At 47.5% G+C, this 21,225-nt stretch overlaps 8 non-coding genes and 28 pseudogenes across 8 annotated transcripts; all 36 read right to left on the minus strand.

Moving 5' to 3' along the window:
* Nucleotides 1-9,043: 9,043 nt before the first annotated feature.
* Nucleotides 9,044-9,162, minus strand: LOC136761577 (uncharacterized; annotated as a pseudogene).
* A 221-nt stretch (nucleotides 9,163-9,383) lies between these two features.
* Nucleotides 9,384-9,502, minus strand: LOC136761755 (uncharacterized; annotated as a pseudogene).
* A 533-nt stretch (nucleotides 9,503-10,035) lies between these two features.
* Nucleotides 10,036-10,154, minus strand: LOC136760771 (uncharacterized; annotated as a pseudogene).
* Nucleotides 10,155-10,374: 220 nt separating this feature from the next.
* LOC136761144 (uncharacterized) lies at nucleotides 10,375-10,493 on the minus strand (annotated as a pseudogene).
* Nucleotides 10,494-10,708: 215 nt separating this feature from the next.
* Nucleotides 10,709-10,827, minus strand: LOC136762103 (uncharacterized; annotated as a pseudogene).
* Nucleotides 10,828-11,042: 215 nt separating this feature from the next.
* Nucleotides 11,043-11,161, minus strand: LOC136760702 (uncharacterized; annotated as a pseudogene).
* A 225-nt stretch (nucleotides 11,162-11,386) lies between these two features.
* On the minus strand, nucleotides 11,387-11,505 carry LOC136762682 (5S ribosomal RNA). Its single transcript, XR_010820875.1, has one exon. It is a non-coding gene; the product is annotated as a 5S ribosomal RNA (ribosomal RNA).
* Nucleotides 11,506-11,714: 209 nt separating this feature from the next.
* On the minus strand, nucleotides 11,715-11,833 carry LOC136761123 (uncharacterized; annotated as a pseudogene).
* Nucleotides 11,834-12,052: 219 nt separating this feature from the next.
* On the minus strand, nucleotides 12,053-12,171 carry LOC136761104 (uncharacterized; annotated as a pseudogene).
* Nucleotides 12,172-12,388: 217 nt separating this feature from the next.
* On the minus strand, nucleotides 12,389-12,507 carry LOC136761562 (uncharacterized; annotated as a pseudogene).
* A 210-nt stretch (nucleotides 12,508-12,717) lies between these two features.
* On the minus strand, nucleotides 12,718-12,836 carry LOC136761852 (uncharacterized; annotated as a pseudogene).
* A 225-nt stretch (nucleotides 12,837-13,061) lies between these two features.
* On the minus strand, nucleotides 13,062-13,180 carry LOC136762683 (5S ribosomal RNA). The gene has a single exon (XR_010820876.1). It is a non-coding gene; the product is annotated as a 5S ribosomal RNA (ribosomal RNA).
* A 209-nt stretch (nucleotides 13,181-13,389) lies between these two features.
* LOC136761124 (uncharacterized) lies at nucleotides 13,390-13,508 on the minus strand (annotated as a pseudogene).
* Nucleotides 13,509-13,726: 218 nt separating this feature from the next.
* Nucleotides 13,727-13,845, minus strand: LOC136761105 (uncharacterized; annotated as a pseudogene).
* A 217-nt stretch (nucleotides 13,846-14,062) lies between these two features.
* On the minus strand, nucleotides 14,063-14,181 carry LOC136761563 (uncharacterized; annotated as a pseudogene).
* A 210-nt stretch (nucleotides 14,182-14,391) lies between these two features.
* On the minus strand, nucleotides 14,392-14,510 carry LOC136761853 (uncharacterized; annotated as a pseudogene).
* Nucleotides 14,511-14,721: 211 nt separating this feature from the next.
* LOC136762417 (5S ribosomal RNA) lies at nucleotides 14,722-14,840 on the minus strand. Its single transcript, XR_010820616.1, has one exon. It is a non-coding gene; the product is annotated as a 5S ribosomal RNA (ribosomal RNA).
* A 219-nt stretch (nucleotides 14,841-15,059) lies between these two features.
* On the minus strand, nucleotides 15,060-15,178 carry LOC136761826 (uncharacterized; annotated as a pseudogene).
* Nucleotides 15,179-15,392: 214 nt separating this feature from the next.
* Nucleotides 15,393-15,511, minus strand: LOC136761270 (uncharacterized; annotated as a pseudogene).
* A 214-nt stretch (nucleotides 15,512-15,725) lies between these two features.
* On the minus strand, nucleotides 15,726-15,844 carry LOC136761827 (uncharacterized; annotated as a pseudogene).
* A 214-nt stretch (nucleotides 15,845-16,058) lies between these two features.
* On the minus strand, nucleotides 16,059-16,177 carry LOC136761271 (uncharacterized; annotated as a pseudogene).
* A 214-nt stretch (nucleotides 16,178-16,391) lies between these two features.
* LOC136760705 (5S ribosomal RNA) lies at nucleotides 16,392-16,510 on the minus strand. The gene has a single exon (XR_010820280.1). It is a non-coding gene; the product is annotated as a 5S ribosomal RNA (ribosomal RNA).
* A 223-nt stretch (nucleotides 16,511-16,733) lies between these two features.
* LOC136760869 (uncharacterized) lies at nucleotides 16,734-16,852 on the minus strand (annotated as a pseudogene).
* A 220-nt stretch (nucleotides 16,853-17,072) lies between these two features.
* Nucleotides 17,073-17,191, minus strand: LOC136762528 (5S ribosomal RNA). Its single transcript, XR_010820725.1, has one exon. It is a non-coding gene; the product is annotated as a 5S ribosomal RNA (ribosomal RNA).
* Nucleotides 17,192-17,407: 216 nt separating this feature from the next.
* LOC136761298 (5S ribosomal RNA) lies at nucleotides 17,408-17,526 on the minus strand. Its single transcript, XR_010820342.1, has one exon. It is a non-coding gene; the product is annotated as a 5S ribosomal RNA (ribosomal RNA).
* A 216-nt stretch (nucleotides 17,527-17,742) lies between these two features.
* LOC136761327 (uncharacterized) lies at nucleotides 17,743-17,861 on the minus strand (annotated as a pseudogene).
* A 214-nt stretch (nucleotides 17,862-18,075) lies between these two features.
* LOC136760656 (5S ribosomal RNA) lies at nucleotides 18,076-18,194 on the minus strand. Its single transcript, XR_010820274.1, has one exon. It is a non-coding gene; the product is annotated as a 5S ribosomal RNA (ribosomal RNA).
* A 208-nt stretch (nucleotides 18,195-18,402) lies between these two features.
* On the minus strand, nucleotides 18,403-18,521 carry LOC136761299 (uncharacterized; annotated as a pseudogene).
* Nucleotides 18,522-18,739: 218 nt separating this feature from the next.
* LOC136761746 (uncharacterized) lies at nucleotides 18,740-18,858 on the minus strand (annotated as a pseudogene).
* A 220-nt stretch (nucleotides 18,859-19,078) lies between these two features.
* Nucleotides 19,079-19,197, minus strand: LOC136761169 (uncharacterized; annotated as a pseudogene).
* A 205-nt stretch (nucleotides 19,198-19,402) lies between these two features.
* On the minus strand, nucleotides 19,403-19,521 carry LOC136762021 (uncharacterized; annotated as a pseudogene).
* Nucleotides 19,522-19,736: 215 nt separating this feature from the next.
* LOC136761988 (uncharacterized) lies at nucleotides 19,737-19,855 on the minus strand (annotated as a pseudogene).
* Nucleotides 19,856-20,069: 214 nt separating this feature from the next.
* LOC136761431 (uncharacterized) lies at nucleotides 20,070-20,188 on the minus strand (annotated as a pseudogene).
* Nucleotides 20,189-20,397: 209 nt separating this feature from the next.
* Nucleotides 20,398-20,516, minus strand: LOC136760814 (uncharacterized; annotated as a pseudogene).
* Nucleotides 20,517-20,728: 212 nt separating this feature from the next.
* On the minus strand, nucleotides 20,729-20,847 carry LOC136762562 (5S ribosomal RNA). Its single transcript, XR_010820758.1, has one exon. It is a non-coding gene; the product is annotated as a 5S ribosomal RNA (ribosomal RNA).
* A 211-nt stretch (nucleotides 20,848-21,058) lies between these two features.
* Nucleotides 21,059-21,177, minus strand: LOC136760778 (uncharacterized; annotated as a pseudogene).
* Nucleotides 21,178-21,225: the final 48 nt, after the last annotated feature.

Below are 21,225 nucleotides of genomic sequence, written 5' to 3' on the forward strand. Positions count from 1 at the left end.
TGGTAATACTTTGATGTTAAGTTGTGTCATTTTAGTTCAATGAACAAATGATCTGAGGTTGATGTGTATTGTATCCAAGCAATTGTAAAAAAGTGTTAGAGTTTTGAAAAATGTGCATTTTGATCATCGGGTGTGAGTTTAGTGTCTAGAGTTTTGAAAAATGACATCAAGGTTCTGAAATGAGTGCCAAAGTGATTGTAAAAAAGTGTAATATCAGGGGACAGTGGCTATTAGTGATCTGGCCTTCCGTGGCCTCTGTATTAATGTAACAGGTCACATTGTATGTGTACACTGATACTTGATAGTATAATATAGTACAAGTAAAAAACATACATAGGTATCATAGAAGTATTTTGCAGAAATGATTATGGATAGTTATCAAAATGGAGAGGAAATGCTAAATCCAGTCTCCCCAGGCTGAGCTTCTATTGCTGCACCTGCTGGCCCCACTATATGGATAGAGCCACACCAAGTACAAGAGTCTCCCCATTGCTATTTATATCTCCCTATCCAGTCTTCTATAGGTGTCAGGGTGGGGTGCCTATTCCCCTGCATGCTTTGAAACCTATAGCACCTGGGACGCACACTTGGGATCCGGTTCCTCTGCCCCTCACATACACATGAGGAATCCCAGGTGCTCAATACGTCATACTGTCTCTTTCATCTCATGTGTAAACTATGGACAAATACATGACTAAACGTGTTTAGTTGCTTTTCCCAGAATGCTTTGCGCCACGATATGCAAATAACGGGGACTATGATTGGCTCCCTGACATTACCCACACTGCGACTGATGCTACCCATTTCACTACCCAACAAAGACCCATAATATGCATGTGTCTGTCTGTCTGTCTGTCAAAGTATGTGTGTGTGTTTCTGTGTGTGTCTGAGGCTGAGGAGACACTGTGAGATCCTGTCTGAAAGCAGGAGAGTTAATGATGAGGATGGGGTCTGGACCGGTGCTCGGCGGTGGCAGGTGCGCCTGCAGGTGGAAGTGGCCGCCATCGGCGGAGTACGCCATCTACCAAGCACCGTGGTTTTAGGAGCAAATAGGGGGCTTGTCTTTTATCATGGCATGCCCAAATTATGTAGGAACTGCGGGGCCCTGGGTCATTTAGCCGCAGCCTGTACCGTTGTTAAGTGCAAGGTCTGCGGCGGGGAACATCAGACCAGGGCCTGCAAGCAGGAGAGGGCCTGCAACCTGTGCGGTGGGGGAGGGCACCTCTTTAGGAATTGTCCCTCCTCCTATGCAAATAGGGCGCGGGCCCTCGGGGGTGGTGGAGAGAGAGAAAATCAAGCGGAGGCTCCTCCAAAGGTGATACCCCAAGATGGGGGTAGAGAGGAAACAATCCTCAGGAGCCTCATAGGCTCCCTCTCTGACTCTGGGTCAGAAGTGGAGGCAGAGGGAGAGTGGACAGTGGTAGCGGGGAAGAGAAGGAGGGCTGAGAAGAGGAGCATGGGTAGGGGGGGTATGATGAAAAAAAGGATTCATTCTGCAGATTCTCCCCCCCCTGCCGGCTCCTCCCCCGCTCCAGAGTCCCCTCCCTCAAATTTTTATACGCCCCACTCTGACTCCGGAGAGGAGAGTGGTGGGCCTTCTCCACTGCCCCGAGTGGGCAGCCTGGTAGAGGAGAGGCCCCCTAGAAATAACATTCCTCCTGCCCCACAACTGAGACTCTCCCAGGGGAGGGGTCAGGTATGCCCTCCCGGCAGTAGTGGGAGAGCCGCAGGTCCTCAGGAGACGAGAGTCGGCGCCAGTGTCCTTTCCCAGAAAGACATCAGGGACGTGATGGCAAGGTCACTGGCGCTGGGGGAGGAGGCCTGCGGCGGCAGACAGCCGGGAAGGGAGAGACCACCCCCTCCCCCACCATTAGTTAAAAGAACAACTAGCGGGGTCTACACAGTTTTCTCCCCAGTTGTACATAAAGCCTCTGCCCTGCCATCTGTTCGTCGGGCCTCGGCCGCAAAGGAACCAGGGAGAACCTCCAGCACCACGGGCCCTGAGCCCAGTGGAGTTTTGCCCGCCTTACCGGGTGGCGGGAGCCGAGCCCCCCCCATAGTCTTCCTAGAGGATCAAGCGGTGAGGCAAATGATTGAAATGATGGGTGCTAGCGCTAAGCTAGGTGAGGGAGAAGAGAGGAGTGGGGAAGAGAAAGGTTTCTTTACATGATTGTTACGGAGCGGGTAATTGCCCTCACAGCCATTATGGCATTAACCATTATTTCAATCAATGTGAGGAGCATTGCTGAGGTGAAAAAGAGGACCGATGTTTTAAACTCTCTGGCTGGAATGAAGGCAGACATTATTTGTTTACAGGAGTGCGGCATCCCGTTCCAAAAAGAATATAAAGATCTCCGGGACACTTGGACCCTTGGAGAATCCTTCTGGTCGGGGTCCAATGTGTCCCGAGCGGACGGGATTGCCGTACTCCTGAAAAACCCCTTCTTAACAGTTAAAACATTTAAGGTAATAGAGGCGGGCAGACTGGCCAGCCTCGATTTTAAATACAAGGGGGCTGTATTGAGGCTGGTCAATGTCTATGCCCCCACCAGCCAGAGAGAGAGAGTCCTCTTTCTCCCTCAGCTACGCCCGCTCCTGATCGGCACCTTGCCAGTTATCATTTCAGGTGATTTCAACTGTGCTCTGAGGGATGTAGACCGGAGTAAGCCCCGCAACGATAGATCCAGCAGGGACCTCGCTGCGTTCGTGGAGGACTTTGAACTCTGCGACGCAGGTCGGGACCTGGTCCCCTTGTTCACCTGGGTGAGTTCTTCTGGCTCCTCCTTCTCCAGGATAGATCTCGTCCTCCTCAGCAAGCCACTGGAGAGGACCGCCATGTCTTCGGAGGCGGTCTTCTTTTCAGACCACAGGCTCCTGACGACAGAGGTGCTCATTCCGAGCACACGGGAGTCGGGGCCTGGGGTCTGGAAGCTCAACACCTCTCTGCTCGATGACCCTCGTGTGATTAAGACCTTTAGCAGACGCCTCGAGGAGTGGAGGACCCTGAAGGACCTTTTTGATTCTCCCATAGAGTGGTGGGAGATGATGAAGAAAAGAACCAAGGGCTACTTCATTCAGCTGGGGAAACGGAAAGCTCGCGAGAGGCGGGCGAGATATTCCCATCTAAACGCCCGCCTCCAGCGCCTGAGTCTTTTACAGCTCAGAGGCTTCGACCTAGCTGAGGAGGTGGCCCGGGTCAAACTGAGTCTCTCCGCCCTCTATCGGGAGGAGCAAGAAAAGATCAAGGTCCTTTCCAGGGTCCGCATCATGGAGGACGATGAGAAATGCAGCCGCTTCTTCTTCAAGAAAACGAAGGAGAGGCGGCCTGCAATGTCCTCCATGATCGACTCCTCGGGGCAAGAGGTGGAGGGCAGAGAGGCTGTTGAGACAGTGGTGCGGGATTTCTACAGGGAGTTGTACGACCAGAGGGTGGTGGATCAAAATCTGATCCATCACTTTCTGTCCCTGTTGGAGTCCCGCAATGAGGGGGACGAGGAGGAGGAGGAGGATCCAGAGATCACCACCACTGAACTCTCCCAGGTGATAAAGAGTCTTAACTCTGGAAGGACACCGGGTCCCGATGGGATCCCTGCTGAGTTCTATAAGATCTTTTGGGAGGTGCTTAAGGAAGATCTGGGCCAGGTCCTGGGGTCGATGTACAGAGAGGGCAGATTGGCCCCTTCGATGAAGAAAAGTATCCTCTCCCTTCTTCACAAGAAGGGAGACCCAAAAGATCTGAGGAACTGGCGGCCAGTCAGCCTCCTGTGCACCGACTACAAGATACTGGCCAAAGCACTGACGCTCCGGCTGCAGCGGCCACTCCCTCAAGTCGTGGGTCCCGACCAGGTCTGTGGTGCCCGGGGGAGATCGGCGGCCGACAACGCCATGCTGCTCAGGGATGTCGTGGCCTACTCGAACGAGAGAGGGCTTCCCCTGGTCCTAATCAGCTTGGACCAGGAGAAAGCCTTCGACAGAGTGGGCCACGAATACCTGCAGCTCGTTATGGAGAGGAAGGGTCTCGCTCTTGGCCTGAGGAAGTGGGTGAAGATCATCTACAGCGGCCTAAGCAGCAGGGTCCTTGTGAACCGCCACCTGACCGAACCATTTCCGGTCAGGTCGGGGGTCCGGCAGGGTTGTCCCCTGTCGGCCCTGCTGTACGTCCTCTGCTTGGAGCCGTTCATGCAGGCGATCCGCCGGGACGTCCGGGTGACAGGTTTCCATCTCCCGGGTTCCGGCGGAGAGCAACTGAAGGCCCTGGCCTATATGGACGACGTGGCCGTGGTCTGCACGGACGCTCCGTCCGTGGCCAGGGTCGAGGAACTGCTGGACGGCTTCTGCAGGGCGACGGGGGCCGCTGTGAACAAGGCCAAGAGCGAGGTCTACCTCTCCAGGGCATGGCCTGTCGGCCGGGGCCCGCCGACCATGTTCCCTGTGAAGCCGTTTATCAAGGTTCTGGGGATCACGATCGACGGGACCAACACGGGCACCCGGAGCTGGGAGGAGGCCATAGCAAAGGTCCAAAGGAAGATCCACGGCTGGAGCACAAGGACCTTGACGATGGCTGGTAAGGTGCTGGTCGTAAAGGCCATCCTCTTCCCGATACTCCTCTACGTAGGAATGATCTTCCCCCCAGACAAGGTTATCGCAAAACTAGTGACCCGAATTATATTTCGGTTTGTCTGGGGGAGCAAAATGGAGAGGCTGAAAAGAGTGCAGATGGTGAAGGGTACCCTGGATGGAGGCAGGGGGGTCCCGGACGTTGTGCGGCTGATAAAGGCGCAGGGGCTGGCCTATGTGGTCAAGAACATCCAGGCTGCTGGCAAGAAAGTGAGTTTCATGAACCGCTTTTATTTTGCCAGCAGCCTGAGACCATTCGGCCTCTGCGCCATGGACAACACCAGGCCGCACTCGTGGGATCCCCCGCCGTTCTACAGGGCGCTCCGAGCCTTCGCGCTCGAAGTAGGCCTCCACAAAGTCGTGCTGGCCTCCTGGGATTATAAGACCATCTGTAGTCAGATGAGATCTGCCCAGGAGACCAGCCGGATAGAAGATTTCCCTCCCGAAACCTGCCGGTTTATCTGGGCTAACGCTACGCACGTTTGCCTCACGAACACGCAGAAAGATGTCTCCTGGATGGCTGTGAGTCGGTGTCTCCCCACCCGAGTGTTCATGCACAGAAGGGGCATAGCTCCTTATGACACCTGCCCCTATAAGGGTTGCTTGGGGAAGGAGACGGAGGCTCACATCTTTAGTGAGTGCCCCTCCGCCCACAGGGTCTGGCTCCTGTTTTCTCCGTTCCTCCACAGGTTCGCCGTTCCTGCGCGGGCGACCGCCCAGCAGATCCTATACGGTCCGGCAAGGGGAATTTCAACATCAACCCTGAGGTGCTGGTGGCGTGTCGTCTGCGCAGTGAAGCAGGCACTGTGGGAGGGACGGAACATCTGTTTGTTCAATAAGCAGGAGCTGGACCCGATCGTCATCGCGCGGAGGGGCATGGTGTTTGTAAAAGACTACGTCAATCTGGAGGTCCATCAGAGGGGCAAGGAGGAAGCCTTTAAGAACTGGCGCATACAAGATCTGGGGGAGCTCAGGATCCCATGATGGGACCCACCTCCGGGGACGGTTAGTTCCCCCTGCTGGAGCCCGAGTCCAAGATCTTTTAAAGATCCTTTAAAGATTTTATGAATGATTGTTTTTAAAAGAAGATTTTAAATAATGAATCTTAATTATTTTTAAAGATTTAGTTGTTTTTAAATCACACTGTTTAGGGTTTTTTAGGTATAGTTTTGTTATATTTTGTTGTCAGATACATTGACCGTTTTGGGTTTAATTTAAAATGCATTGGACCTTTTTTGTTTGTTTTTTATTTTTTCCTTTTTAATTGTTTTTTTAATTTGTTCAATGCATTTTCAGTTATTTTCAATGTATCTGACTCTTTTGTTGGTGTGCAATTTTTTGCTTTTATCACGTTTTGTTTATTTGATTTGAGCACGTTTATTTTAAAGTTAATTGTTTTAGTTTGGTTAAAAATCACAAGATTTTAAAATTTTTAAGTGATTTTAAGAACTGATATTTTAAACGATTTTAATCATAAGTATTAAAATTGGAATTGTTTTTATTTATGTAAAATGTGAAATACTCAACCTAATAAACAGTATCCAGTCTTCTATAGGTGTCAGGGTGGGGTGCCTATTCCCCTGCATGCTTTGAAACCTATAGCACCTGGGACGCACACTTGGGATCCGGTTCCTCTGCCCCTCACATACACATGAGGAATCCCAGGTGCTCAATACGTCATACTGTCTCTTTCATGTCATGTGTAAACTATGGACAAATACATGACTAAACGTGTTTAGTTGCTTTTCCCAGAATGCTTTGCGCCACGATATGCAAATAACGGGGACTATGATTGGCTCCCTGACATTACCCACACTGCGACTGATGCTACCCATTTCACTACCCAACAAAGACCCATAATATGCGTGTGTCTGTCTGTCTGTCTGTCAAAGTATGTGTGTGTGTTTCTGTGTGTGTCTGTGTCTGTCTGTCTGTGTGTGAAAGTGTGTGTGTGTCTGTCTGTCTGTCTGTCATGTAACTTGCACATCTGTGAGGGCACCACTAATGCAGAAAGAGATGTACACATATTGTTTATTTTCCATATATATGTATGTATGTATGTATGCATGTCCAATTGCTTTGACAATACAAATGAATTGAATTGAGAGGGAGAGAGAGAGAGTAAGAGAGAGACAGACAGACAGACAGACAGAGAGACACACACACACACACACACACACACACACACACAGAGAGCCAGCCAGCCAGCTCAGCGATGACATGACGAGCCTCTCTCAGCTTACTGCTATGACATCACAGAGCACGTACATTCCGTTTAACAAATCGTTAAACAAAAAAGGTTATAAACACATTGACTACAATACCGGTTAGTAAGACGAAGGTGAGTCTCTCGTTAGTATTATTAGTCAGACATTAAATAACTACGCAGGTTAGTATTTATGTCAGGTAACTTCTCGTTATATATATATCAGTCTCATTTACATTTAGGTGCCGAGAAAGATCCTATTTGTTACCACAATTTCCCTTAACTGATTATTATTCAATGATTAAGGATAGGCAGGGCCACCAATAATCTAATGTCTATTAACTTGTGTCAATTTCAGACTAAACAGTTAAACAGGAATGAGAAGATATTTCTCGGCGTTGACAGATTTTATTTCTAAAATTATCAACAAAACAGTTTAATGCAACTCACATTTATATTTAAGAAAACTAAATGATATTACACATTCTAGAGTTATGAATCACAGATTAACATTTCTAATTGATTTCTCAAATGTCATGAATCACAAACTCCAAACTGTTAAAGTTATGTGAACTTCATCGCAGAGAGGCCTCTCTGGCTTCGGGCTCAGATAACAGCACACGGCACGAGGTCCGTGTGGTTTGGAACAAAGGCAGTCCGGTTCGGCTTTGTCCAAGAACTTCCACTCAGTCGATGCACCTGGAAGTTGGGGTTTCGCGAATGTAGAGTCTTTTCCAAACAGATTTTCCATTGGTTTGAAGGCTCCAAGGTTGTGCACAAAATCTTCTTTGTAAGCATGGTTCCACCGTAGTTACTTGAAGACGAAGTCTTTGAGGAAAGCAGGGCCCTGTTTGTTCCAAGGGTCAAGTTTCTTAAGACTCAAATAGCTATTTAAGTGACTGACACTTTCGTATTCAGTCGACTTAGTCAATTGTCCAGCTGTAAAACTCCACTGATCAGGTGGGTCTGTGAAGTTATTTATTTAATAAAGTCCTTTAAAATAATTCTTCGCTCAATCTCCTTCTCATAGTTTAACTCTTCTGTTGCCGGCAAAGACTTGGTTGGTTTCTGATTCCGGTTCTGGCAACAGAGCTACAGGTTGAGCTGTGGCAGCGAGTTTCTGGTTCAGGTGAGAGAGAGAGAGAGAGAAAGACTGTCCGCTGTTCCTTATAGTCTGTCAGATCAGTAGGTGATTGGTCCCTGAGTTCTTGAGATTGGATTTCGGTTTCAGCCCCCAGTGTCCTATTGGAGGGAGGCTTTATTTATGACTGATGTCAATCCATGCCATCTTTTGGAAATGCCGGTTGGCCTGGGTTCGTAGCTCTATGTCGGGATTTCGGCTCTCATCCACTTCAAAGAGTTTTTATCACCTACAGGCCCCTTTCTCCAGACATCTCATAGCAGAATTCCAAACTATTTGGCCTCTTCTCGGTGCCATCCTCCCCAAAACTGTCACTTTGATGCAAACCAGTTCCAAGCTGATGAGCTAAGGAAATCTGATAACTTTGGGGGGGGAGAGGTCTTCTTTAGATCAGTGCTTCAGCTCAGAGCCCAAATGCTCTTATCCAAATACACCCAACATAACGCTACATATGTATGTATGTATGTATATATGTGTAGAAGGAAAATTAGAAATTATTTTCTTACACCTGTTTTTCTCTCTTGTATACTTAAGAAAGATACGGTCAAGCTAGAAGGTCAGCCCAGAAGATAGTTTGATTTCTGTTTGTTATTTACGATGAGAACCTTGGAGACATTGTCAAACGGTATGACCTACGTGCCTGTTCCCTAAAACCATGTGTTGACCTATGAACTCTGTTCTATAATGATATATGTTCTGCTTAGTTAGCCTTTAAGATAACATAGTAATGACTTTCTAGCATGTATGGATGTATGTATGTATGTATATATATATATATATATATATATATGTATGTATGTCCAATTGCTTTGACAATACAAATGAATTGAATTCAGAGGAAGAGAGAGAGAGAGACAGACAGACAGACAGACAGCTCAGCGATGACATCACGAGCCTCTCTCAGCTGACTGCTATGACATCACAGTGCACGTACATTCCGTTGCTTGTCGTCTGTCAACCACTCAGTCACTGCTAGCCAGACTGTCCCTAAGACAAAGTGTACAATACTTCAATTATATCTCCTCCAGACAGATAAAGAGTATTAAGAGCTACGATGAAGTTACCCAGGAGACGTAAAAAGCTTGCATCACCTTGTATTTCCTGGAGGTCACCCATCCAAGTACTAACCAGGCCCTGGCCCGTTTAGTTTCCAAGGTCTGACGAGATCGGGCACGTTCAGGACGGTGTGGCCGCAAGCCGAGATGCCTGGCTGCATGATGTCTCTTAAAGGCTGGCGGGTATTGACGGAATTTCCAGCAAAAAATAAAAAATAAAAAAATAAAAAAATGGAGGGAAAAATAACAGTGCAGGAAAGGGTGTTGAAAGTAGCCGGGAACGTGTACAATTCTTCAATTATATCTCCTCCAGACAGAAAGAGAGTATTAAGAGCTACGATGAAGTTACCCAGGAGACGTAAAAAGCTTGCAGCACCTGGTATTTCTAGGAGATCTCCCATCCAAGTACTGACCAGGCCATGCCCCGTTTAGCTTCCGAGATCTGACGAGACGGGGTGCGTCCAGGACAGTGTAGCCGCAAGCCGAGAGGCCTGGCTGCATGATGTCTCTTAAAGGCTGACGGGTGTTGACGGAACTTCCAGCAAATAAAAAAAGAAAAATGGAGGGAAAAATATCAGTGCAGCAAAGGGTGTTGAAAGTTGCCGGGTACGTGTACATTTCTTCAATTGTATCTTCTCCTGACAGAAAGAGAGTATTAAGAGCTACGATGAAGTTACCCAGGAGACGTAAAAAGTTTGCAGTACCTAGCTTTTCCAGGAGGTCACCAATCCAAATACTGACCAGGTCCTGCCACGTTTTGCTTCCTAGATCTGACAAGATCGGGCGCGTTCAGGACGGTGTGGCCGCAAGCCAAAAAGCCTGGCTGCATGATGTCTCTTAAAGGCTGGCGGGTACTGACGGAACTTCCAGCAAAAAAAAGAAAAATGGAGGGAAAAATACCAGTGCAGCAAATGGTGTTGAAAGTAGCCGGGTACGTGTACAAATCCTCAATTATAACACCTCCAGACAGAAAGAGAGTATTAAGAGCTACAATGAAGTTACTCAGGAGACTAAAAAGCTTGCAGCACCAGGTATTTCCTGGAGGTCTCCCATCCAAGTACTGACCAGGTCTTGCCCCGTTTAGCTTCCGAGATCTGATGAGATCGGGCGCGTTCAGGACGGTGTGGCCGCAAACCTAGAGGCCTGGCTGCATGATGTCTCTAAAAGGCTGGCGGGTATTGACGGAACATCCAAGAAAATTTTTTAAAAAAAAAATAGAAAAATGGAGGGAAAAATATCAGTGCAGGAAAGGGTGTTGAATGTAGCCGGGTACGTGTACAATACTTCAATTATATCTCCTCCAGACAGAAAGAGAGTATTAAGAGCTACGATGAAGTTACCCAAGTGACGAAAAAAGCTTGTAGCACCTGGTATTTCCAGGAGGTCACCCATCCAAGTACTGACCAGGCTCTGCCCCGTTCAGCTTCCGAGATCTGACGAGATCGGGCGCGTTCAGGACGGTGTGGCCGCAAGCCAAGAGGCCTGGATGTATGAAGTCTCTTAAAGGCTGGCGGGTATTGACGGAAGTTCCAGCAAAAAAAAAAGAAATAAGAAAAATGGAGGGAAAAATATCAGTGCAGCAAAGGGTGTTAAATGTAGCCGGGTACGTGTACAATTCTTCAATTATATCTCCTCCAGACAGAAAGAGAGTATTAAGAGCTATGATGAAGTTACCCAGGAGACGTAAGAAGCTTGTAGCACCTGGTATTTCCAGGAGGTCTCCCATCCAAGTACAGAATAGACACTGCCCCGTTTAGCTTCCGAGATCTGATGAGATTGGGCGCGTTCAGGACGGTGTGGCCGCAAACCAAGAGGCCTGGCTGCATGATGTCTCTTAAAGGCTGGCGGGTATTGACGGAACTGCCAGCAAAAAAAAAAGAAATAAGAAAAATGGAGTGAAAAATTTCAGTGCAGCAAAGGGAGTTGAAAGTAGCTGGGTACGTGTACAATTCTTCAATTATATCTCCTGCAGACAGAAAGAGAGTATTAAGAGCTACGATGAAGTTACCCAGGAGACGTAAAAAGCTTGCAGCACCTGGTATTTCTAGGAGGTCAGCCATCCAAGTACTGACCAGGCCCTGCCCCGTTTAGCTTCCGAGATCTTACGAGATCGGGCGCATTCAGGACGGTGTGGCCACAAGCCGAGAGGCCTGGCTGCATGATGTCTCTTAAAGGTTGGCGGGTATTGACGGAACTTCCAGCAAAAAAAAAAAAAAAAAAAAAAAAAAAGAAAAATGGATGGAAAAATATCAGTGCAGCAAAGGGTGTTGACAGTAGCTGGGTACGTGTACAATACTTCAATTATGTCTCCTCCAGACAGAAAGAGAGTATTAAGAGCTACGATGAAGTTACCCAGGAGACGTAAAAAGCTTGCAGCACCTGGTATTTCTAGGAGGTCAGCCATCCAAGTACTGACCAGGCCCTACCCCGTTTAGCTTCCGAGATCTTACGAGATCGGGCGCATTCAGGACGGTGTGGCCACAAGCCGAGAGGCCTGGCTGCATGATGTCTCTTAAAGGTTGGCGGATATTGACGAACTTCCAGCAAAAAAAAAAAAGAAAAATGGAGGGAAAAATATCAGTGCAGCAAAGGCTGTTGAAAGTAGCCGGGTACGTGTACAATTCTTCAATAATATCTCCTCCAGACTGAAAGAGAGTATTAAGAGCTACGATGAAGTTACCCAGGAGACGTAAAAAGCTTGCAGCACCTGGTATTTCCAGGAGGTCACCCAACCAAGTACTGACCAGACCCTGCCCCGTTTAGCTTCCGAGATATGATGAGATCAGGCGCGTTCAGGACGGTGTGGCCGCAAGCCAAGAGGACTGGCTGCATGATGTCTCTTAAAGGCTGGCAAGTATTGACGGAACTTCCAGCAAAAAAAAAAAAAAAAAAAATAGAAAAAGGGAGGGAAAAATATCAGTGCAGCAAAGGGTGTTGAAAGTAGCCGGGTACGTGTACAATTCTTCAATTATATCTCCTCCAGACAGAAAGAGAGAATTAAGAGCTACGATAAAGTTACCCAGGAGACGTAAAAGCTTGCTGCACCAGGTATTTCCAGGAGGTCTCCCATCCAAGTACAGACCAGGTCCTGCCCCGTTTAGCTTCCGAGATCTTACGAGATCGGGCGCGTTCAGGACGGTGTGGCCACAAGCCGAGAGGCCTGGCTGCATGATGTCTCTTAAAGGTTGGCGGGTATTGACGGAACTTCCAGCACAAAAAAAAAAAAAAAAAAGAAAAATGGATGGAAAAATATCAGTGCAAGAAAGGATGTTGACAGTAGCTGGGTACGTGTACAATACTTCAATTATATCTCCTCCAGACAGAAAGAGAGTACTAAGAGCTACGATGAAGTTACCCAGGAGACAAAAAAGCTTGCAGCACCAGGTATTTCCAGGAGGTCACCCATCCAAGTACTGACCAGGCCGTGCCCCTTTTACCTTCCGAGATCTGACGAGATCAGGCACGTTCAGGACGGTGTGACCGCAAGCCAAGAGGCCTGGCTGCATGATGTCTCTTAAAGGCTGGCGGGTATTGACGGAACTGCCAGCGAAAAAAAAAAAGAAAAATAGAGGGAAAAATACCAGTGCAGCAAAGGGTGTTGAAAGTAGCCGGGTACGTGTACAATTCTTCAATTATATCTTCTCCAGACAGAAAGAGAGTATTAAGAGCTACGATGAAGTTCCCCAGGAGACGTAAAAAGCTGGCAGCACCTGGTATTTCCAGGAGGTCTCACATTTAAGTACTGACCAGGTCCTGCCCCGTTTAGCTTCCAAGATCTGACAAGATCGGGCGCGTTCAGGACGGTGTGGCCGCAAGCCGAGATGTCTGGCTGCATGATGTCTCTTAAAGGCTGGCGGGTATTGACGGAATTTCCAGCAAAAAAAAAAAAAAAAAAAAAAAAAAAGAAAAATGGATGGAAAAATATCAGTGCAGCAAAGGGTGTTCACAGTAGCTGGGTACGTGTACAATACTTCAATTATGTCTCCTCCAGACAGAAAGAGAGTATTAAGAGCTACGATGAAGTTACCCAGGAGACGTAAAAAGCTTGCAGCACCTGGTATTTCTAGGAGGTCAGCCATCCAAGTACTGACCAGGCCCTACCCCGTTTAGCTTCCGAGATCTTACGAGATCGGGCGCATTCAGGACGGTGTGGCCACAAGCCGAGAGGCCTGGCTGCATGATGTCTCTTAAAGGTTGGCGGATATTGACGAACTTCCAGCAAAAAAAAAAAAGAAAAATGGAGGGAAAAATATCAGTGCAGCAAAGGCTGTTGAAAGTAGCCGGGTACGTGTACAATTCTTCAATAATATCTCCTCCAGACTGAAAGAGAGTATTAAGAGCTACGATGAAGTTACCCAGGAGACGTAAAAAGCTTGCAGCACCTGGTATTTCCAGGAGGTCACCCAACCAAGTACTGACCAGACCCTGCCCCGTTTAGCTTCCGAGATATGATGAGATCAGGCGCGTTCAGGACGGTGTGGCCGCAAGCCAAGAGGACTGGCTGCATGATGTCTCTTAAAGGCTGGCAAGTATTGACGGAACTTCCAGCAAAAAAAAAAAAAAAAAAATAGAAAAAGGGAGGGAAAAATATCAGTGCAGCAAAGGGTGTTGAAAGTAGCCGGGTACGTGTACAATTCTTCAATTATATCTCCTCCAGACAGAAAGAGAGAATTAAGAGCTACGATAAAGTTACCCAGGAGACGTAAAAGCTTGCTGCACCAGGTATTTCCAGGAGGTCTCCCATCCAAGTACAGACCAGGTCCTGCCCCGTTTAGCTTCCGAGATCTTACGAGATCGGGCGCGTTCAGGACGGTGTGGCCACAAGCCGAGAGGCCTGGCTGCATGATGTCTCTTAAAGGTTGGCGGGTATTGACGGAACTTCCAGCACAAAAAAAAAAAAAAAAAAGAAAAATGGATGGAAAAATATCAGTGCAAGAAAGGATGTTGACAGTAGCTGGGTACGTGTACAATACTTCAATTATATCTCCTCCAGACAGAAAGAGAGTACTAAGAGCTACGATGAAGTTACCCAGGAGACAAAAAAGCTTGCAGCACCAGGTATTTCCAGGAGGTCACCCATCCAAGTACTGACCAGGCCGTGCCCCTTTTACCTTCCGAGATCTGACGAGATCAGGCACGTTCAGGACGGTGTGACCGCAAGCCAAGAGGCCTGGCTGCATGATGTCTCTTAAAGGCTGGCGGGTATTGACGGAACTGCCAGCGAAAAAAAAAAAGAAAAATAGAGGGAAAAATACCAGTGCAGCAAAGGGTGTTGAAAGTAGCCGGGTACGTGTACAATTCTTCAATTATATCTTCTCCAGACAGAAAGAGAGTATTAAGAGCTACGATGAAGTTCCCCAGGAGACGTAAAAAGCTGGCAGCACCTGGTATTTCCAGGAGGTCTCACATTTAAGTACTGACCAGGTCCTGCCCCGTTTAGCTTCCAAGATCTGACAAGATCGGGCGCGTTCAGGACGGTGTGGCCGCAAGCCGAGATGTCTGGCTGCATGATGTCTCTTAAAGGCTGGCGGGTATTGACGGAATTTCCAGCAAAAAAAAAAAAAAAAAAAATGGATGGAAAAATATCAGTGCAGCAAAGGGTGTTGACAGTAGCTGGGTACGTGTACAACTCTTCAATTATATCTCCCCCAGACAGAAAGAGAGAATTAAGAGCTACGATAAAGTTACCCAGGAGACGTAAAAGCTTGCAGCACCAGGTATTTCCAGGAGGTCTCCCATCCAAGTACTGACCAGGTCCTGCCCCGTTTAGCTTCCGAGATCTTACGAGATCGGGCGCGTTCAGGACGGTGTGGCCGCAAGCCGAGAGGCCTGGCTGCATGATGTCTCTTAAAGGTTGGCGGGTATTGACGGAACTTCCAGCAAAAAAAAAAAAAAAAAAAAAAGAAAAATGGATGGAAAAATATCAGTGCAGCAAAGGGTGTTGACAGTAGATGGGTACGTGTACAATACTTCAATTATATCTCCTCCAGACAGATAGAGAGTATTAAGAGCTACGATGAAGTTACCCAGGAGACGTAAAAGCTAGCAGCACCAGGTATTTCCAGGAGGTCTCACATTCATGTACTGTCCAGGTCCTGCCCCATTTAGCTTCCGAGATCTGACGAGATCGGGCGCATTCAGGACGGTGTGGCCACAAGCCAAGACGCCTGGCTGCATGATTTCTCTTAAAGTTTGACGGGTATTGACGGAACTTCCAGCAAAATAAAGAAGAAAAAAGAAAAATGGAGGGAAAAATATCAGTGCAGCAAAGGGAGTTGAAAGTAGCCGGGTACATGTACAATTCTTCAATTATATCTCCTCCAGACAGAAAGAGTATTAAGAGCTATGATGAAGTTACCCAGGAGACGTAAGAAGCTTGCAGCACCTGGTATTTCCAGGAGGTCTCCCATCCAAGTACAGAACAGGCACTACCCCGTTTAACTTCCGAGATCTGATGAGATTGGGCGCGTTCAGGACGGTGTGGCCGCAAACCAAGAGGCCTGGCTGCATGATGTCTCTTAAAGGCTGGCGGGTATTGACGGAACTGCCAGCAAAAAAAAAAAAAAAAAGAAAAATGGATGGAAAAATATCAGTGCAGCAAAGGGTGTTGACAGTAGATGGGTACGTGTACAATACTTCAATTATATCTCCTCCAGACAGATAGAGAGTATTAAGAGCTACGATGAAGTTACCCAGGAGACGTAAAAGCTAGCAGCACCAGGTATTTCCAGGAGGTCTCACATTCATGTACTGTCCAGGTCCTGCCCCATTTAGCTTCCGAGATCTGACGAGATCGGGCGCATTCAGGACGGTGTGGCCACAAGCCAAGACGCCTGGCTGCATGATTTCTCTTAAAGTTTGACGGGTATTGACGGAACTTCCAGCAAAATAAAGAAGAAAAAAGAAAAATGGAGGGAAAAATATCAGTGCAGCAAAGGGAGTTGAAAGTAGCCGGGTACGTGTACAATTCTTCAATTATATCTCCTCCAGACAGAAAGAGTATTAAGAGCTATGATGAAGTTACCCAGGAGACGTAAGAAGCTTGCAGCACCTGGTATTTCCAGGAGGTCTCCCATCCAAGTACAGAACAGGCACTACCCCGTTTAACTTCCGAGATCTGATGAGATTGGGCGCGTTCAGGACGGTGTGGCCGCAAACCAAGAGGCCTGGCTGCATGATGTCTCTTAAAGGCTGGCGGGTATTGACGGAACTGCCAGCAAAAAAAAAGAAATAAGAAAAATGGAGGGAAAAATTTCAGTGCAGCAAAGGGTGTTAAAAGTAGCCGGGTACGTGTACAATACTTCAATTATATCTCCTCCAGAGAGAAAGAGAGTATTAAGAGCTACGATGAAGTTACCCAAGTGACGTAATAAGCTTGCAGCACCTGGTATTTCCAGGAGGTCTCCCATCCAAGTACTGATCAGGCCCTGCCCCGTTTAGCTTCCGAGATCTGACGAGATCGGGCGCATTCAGGACGGTGTGGCCACAAGCCAAGACGCCTGGCTGCATGATGTCTCTTAAAGGTTGGCGGGTATTGACGGAACTTCCAGCAGAAAAATAAAATAAAAATAAAAATAAAAAGATGGATGGAAAAATATCAGTGCAGCAAAGGGTGTTGACAGTAGCTGGGTACGTGTACAATACTTCAATTATATCTCCTCCAGACAGAAAGAGAGTATTAAAAGCTACGATAAAGTTACCCAGGAGACGTAAAAGCTTGCAGCACCAGGTATTTCCAGGAGGTCTCACATTCAAGTACTGACCAGGTCCTGCCCCGTTTAGCTTCCGAGATCTGACGAGATCGGGCGCGTTCAGGACGGTGTGGCCGCAAGCCGAGATTCCTGGCTGCATGATGTCTCTTAAAGGCTGGCGGGTATTGATGGAATTTCCAGCAAAAAAAAAAAAAAAAAAAATAGAAAAATGGAGGGAAAAATATCAGTGCAGCAAAGGGTGTTGAAAGTAGCCGGGTATGTGAACAATACTTCAATTATATCTCCTCCAGACTGAAAGAGAGTATTAAGAGCTACGATGAAGTTACCCAAGTGACGAAAAAAGCTTGCAGCACCTGGTATTTCCAGGAGGTCACCCATCCAAGTACTGACCAGGCCCTGCCCCGTTCAGCTTCCGAGATCTGACGAGATCGGGCGCGTTCAGAACGGTGTGGCCGCAAGCCAAGAGGCCTGGCTGCATGAAGTCTCTTAAAGGCTGGAGGGTATTGACGGAACTTCCAGCAAAAAATAAAAGAAAAAAGAAAAATGGAGGGAAATATATCAGTGCAGCAAAGGGTGTTGAAAGTAGCCGGGTACGTGTACAATTCTTCAATTATATCTCCTCCAGACTGTAAGAGAGTATTAAGAGCTACGATGAAGTTACCCAAGTGATGTAAAAAGCTTGCAGCACCTGGTATTTCCAGGAGGTCTCCCATCTAAGTACTGACCAGGCCCTGCCCCGTTTAGCTTCCGAGATCTGACGAGATCGGGCGCATTCAGGACGGTGTGGCCACAAGCCAAGACGCCTGGCTGCATGATTTCTCTTAAAGTTTGACGGGTATTGACGGAACTTCCAGCAAAATAAAGAAGAAAAAAGAAAAATGGAGGGAAAAATATCAGTGCAGCAAAGGGAGTTGAAAGTAGCCGGGTACGTGTACAATTCTTCAATTATATCTCCTCCAGACAGAAAGAGAGTATTAAGAGCTATGATGAAGTTACCCAGGAGACGTAAGAAGCTTGCAGCACCTGGTATTTCCAGGAGGTCTCCCATCCAAGTACAGAACAGGCACTGCCCCGTTTAACTTCCGAGATCTGATGAGATTGGGCGCGTTCAGGACGGTGTGGCCGCAAACCAAGAGGCCTGGCTGCATGATGTCTCTTAAAGGCTGGCGGGTATTGACGGAACTGCCAGCAAAAAAAAAGAAATAAGAAAAATGGAGGGAAAAATTTCAGTGCAGCAAAGGGTGTTAAAAGTAGCCGGGTACGTGTACAATACTTCAATTATATCTCCTCCAGACAGAAAGAGAGTATTAAGAGCTACGATGAAGTTACCCAGGAGACGTAAAAAGCTTGCAGCACCTGGTATTTCTAGGAGGTCTCCCATCCAAGTACTGATCAGGCCCTGCCCCGTTTAGCTTCCGAGATCTTACGAGATCGGGCGCATTCAGAACGGTGTGGCCACAAGCCGAGAGGCCTGGCTGCATGATGTCTCTTAAAGGTTGGCGGATATTGACGAACTTCCAGCAAAAAAAAAAAGAAAAATGGAGGGAAAAATATCAGTGCAGCAAAGGCTGTTGAAAGTAGCCGGGTACGTGTACAATACTTCAATTATATCTCCTCCAGACAGAAAGAGAGTATTAAGAGCTACGATGAAGTTTCACAGGAGACGTAAAAAGCTTGCAGCACCTGGTATTTCCAGGAGGTCACCCAACCAAGTACTGACCAGACCCTGCCCCGTTTAGCTTCCGAGATATGATGAGATCAGGCACGTTCAGGACGGTGTGGCCGCAAGCCAAAAGACCTGGCTGCATGATGTCTCTTAAAGGCTGGCAAGTATTGACGGAACTTCCAGCAAAAAAAAAAAAAAAAAAATAGAAAAAGGGAGGGAAAAATATCAGTGCAGCAAAGGGTGTTGAAAGTAGCCGGGTACGTGTACAATTCTTCAATTATATCTCCTCCAGACAGATAGAGAGTATTAAGAGCTACGATAAAGTTACCCAGGAGACGTAAAAGCTTGCAGCACTAGGTATTTCCAGGAGGTCTCACATTCATGTACTAACCAGGTCCTGCCCCGTTTAGCTTCCGAGATCTGACGAGATCGGGCGCGTTCAGTATGGTGTGGCCGCAAGCCGAGATGCCTGGCTGCATGATGTCTCTTAAAGGATGGCGGGTATTGACGGAATTTCCAGCAAAAAAAAAAAAAAAAAAAAATAGAAAAATGGAGGGAAAAATATCAGTGCAGCAAAGGGTGTTGAAAGTAGCCGGGTACGTGTGCAATTCTTCAATTATATCTCCTCCAGACAGAAAGAGAGAATTAAGAGCTACGATAAAGTTACCCAGGAGACGTAAAAGCTTGCAGCACCAGGTATTTCCAGGAGGTCTCCCATCCAAGTACTGACCAGATCCTGCCCCGTTTAGCTTCCGAGATCTTACGAGAGCGGGCGCGTTCAGGACGGTGTGGCCGCAAGCCGAGAGGCCTGGCTGCATGATGTCTCTTAAAGGCTGGCGGATATTGACGGAACTTCCAGCAAAAAAAAAAAAATGGAGGGAAACATATCAGTGCAGCAAAGGGTGTTGTATGTAGCCGGGTACGTGTACAATACTTCAATTATATCTCCTCCAGACAGATAGAGAGAATGAAGAGCTACGATAAAGTTACCCAGGAGACGTAAAAAGCTTGCAACACAAGGTATTTCCAGGAGTTCTCACATTCAAGTACTGACCAGGCCCTGGCCCATTTAGCTTCCGAGATCTGATGAGATCGGGCGCGTTCAGGACAATGTGTCCGCAAGCCAAGAGGCCTGGCTGCATGATGTCTTTTAAAGGCTGGACGGTATTGACGGAACTTCCAGCAAAAAAAAAAGAAGAAAGAAAAATGGAGGGAAAAATATCAGTGCAGCAAAGGGTGTTGAAAGTAGCCGGGTACGTGTACAATTCTTCAATTATATCTCTTCCAGACAGAAAGAGAGTATTAAGAGCTACGATGAAGTTACTCAGGAGACGTAAGATGCTTGCAGCACCTTTTATTTCCAGCAGGTCTCCCATGCAAGTACTGAACAGGCCCTGCCCCGTTCAGCTTCCGAGGTCTGACGAGATTGGGGGTGTTCAGGGCGGTGTGGCCGCAAGCCGAGAGGCCTGGCTGCATGATGTGTCTTAATGGTTGGCGGGTATTGACGGAACTTCCAGCAAAAAAAAAAAAAAAAGAAAAATGGAGGGAAATATATCAGTGCAGCAATGGGTGTTGAAAGTAGCCGGGTACGTGTACAATACTTCAATTATATCTCCTCCAGACAGAAAGAGAGTATTAAGAGCTACGATAAACTTACCCAGCAGACGTAAAAAGCTTGCAGCACCTGGTATTTCCAGGAGGTCTCCCATCCAAGTACTGACCAGGCCCTGCCCCACTCAGTTTCCGAGATCTTACGAGATCGGACGCGTTCAGGACGGTGTGGCCGCAAGCCGAGATGCCTGGGTGCATGATGTCTCTTAAAGGCTGGCGGGTATTGACGGAACTGCCAGCAATAAAAAAAAAGAGAAATGGAGGGAGAAATATCAGTGCAGCAAAGGGTGTTGAAAGTAGCCGGGTACGTGTACAATACTTGAATTATATCTCCTCCAGACAGAAAGAGAGTATTAAGAGCTACGATGAAGTTACCCAGGAGACGTAAAAGCTTGCAGCACCAGGTATTTCCAGGAGGTCTCACATTCAAGTACTGACCAGGTCCTGCCCCGTTTAGCTTCCGAGATCTGACGAGATCGGGCGCGTTCAGGATGGTGTGGCCGCAAGCCGAGAGGCCTGGCTGCATGATGTCTGTTAAAGGTTGGCGGGTATTGACGGAACTTCCAGCAAAAAAAAAAAAAAGAAAAATAGAGGGAAAAATACCAGTGCAGCAAAGGCTGATGAAAGTAGCCGGGTACGTGTACAATTCTTCAATTATATCTCCTCCAGACAGAAAGAGAGTATTAAGAGCTACGATGAAGTTACCCAGGTGACGTAAAAAGCTTGCAGCACCTGGTATTTCTAGGAGGTCTCCCATCCAAGTACTGACCAGGCCCTGCCCCGTTTAGCTTCCGAGATCTGACGAGATCAGGCGCATTCAGGACGGTGTGGCCACAAGCCGAGAGGCCTGGCTGCATGATGTCTCTTAATGGTTGGCGGGTTTTGACGGAACATCCAGCAAATAAAAAAAAAGAGAAATGGTGGTAAAAATATCAGTGCAGCAAAGGGTGTAGATAGTAGCCAGGTACGTGTACAATTCTTCAATTATATCTCCTCCAGACTGAAAGAGAGTATTAAGAGCTACGATGAAGTTACCCAGGAGACGTAAAAAGCTTGCAGCACCTGGTATTTCCAGGAGGACACCCATCCAAGTACTGACCAGGCCTTGCCCCGTTTAGCCTCCGAGATCTGACGAGATCGGGCGCGTTCAGGACGGTGTGGCCGCAAGCCAAGATGCCTGGCTGCATGATGTCTCTTAAAGGCTGGCGGGTATTGAC

This window comes from Amia ocellicauda, chromosome 10 (genome assembly GCF_036373705.1).
Source record: "Amia ocellicauda isolate fAmiCal2 chromosome 10, fAmiCal2.hap1, whole genome shotgun sequence".
In the NCBI taxonomy this organism is placed as follows: Eukaryota; Metazoa; Chordata; class Actinopteri; order Amiiformes; family Amiidae; genus Amia; species Amia ocellicauda.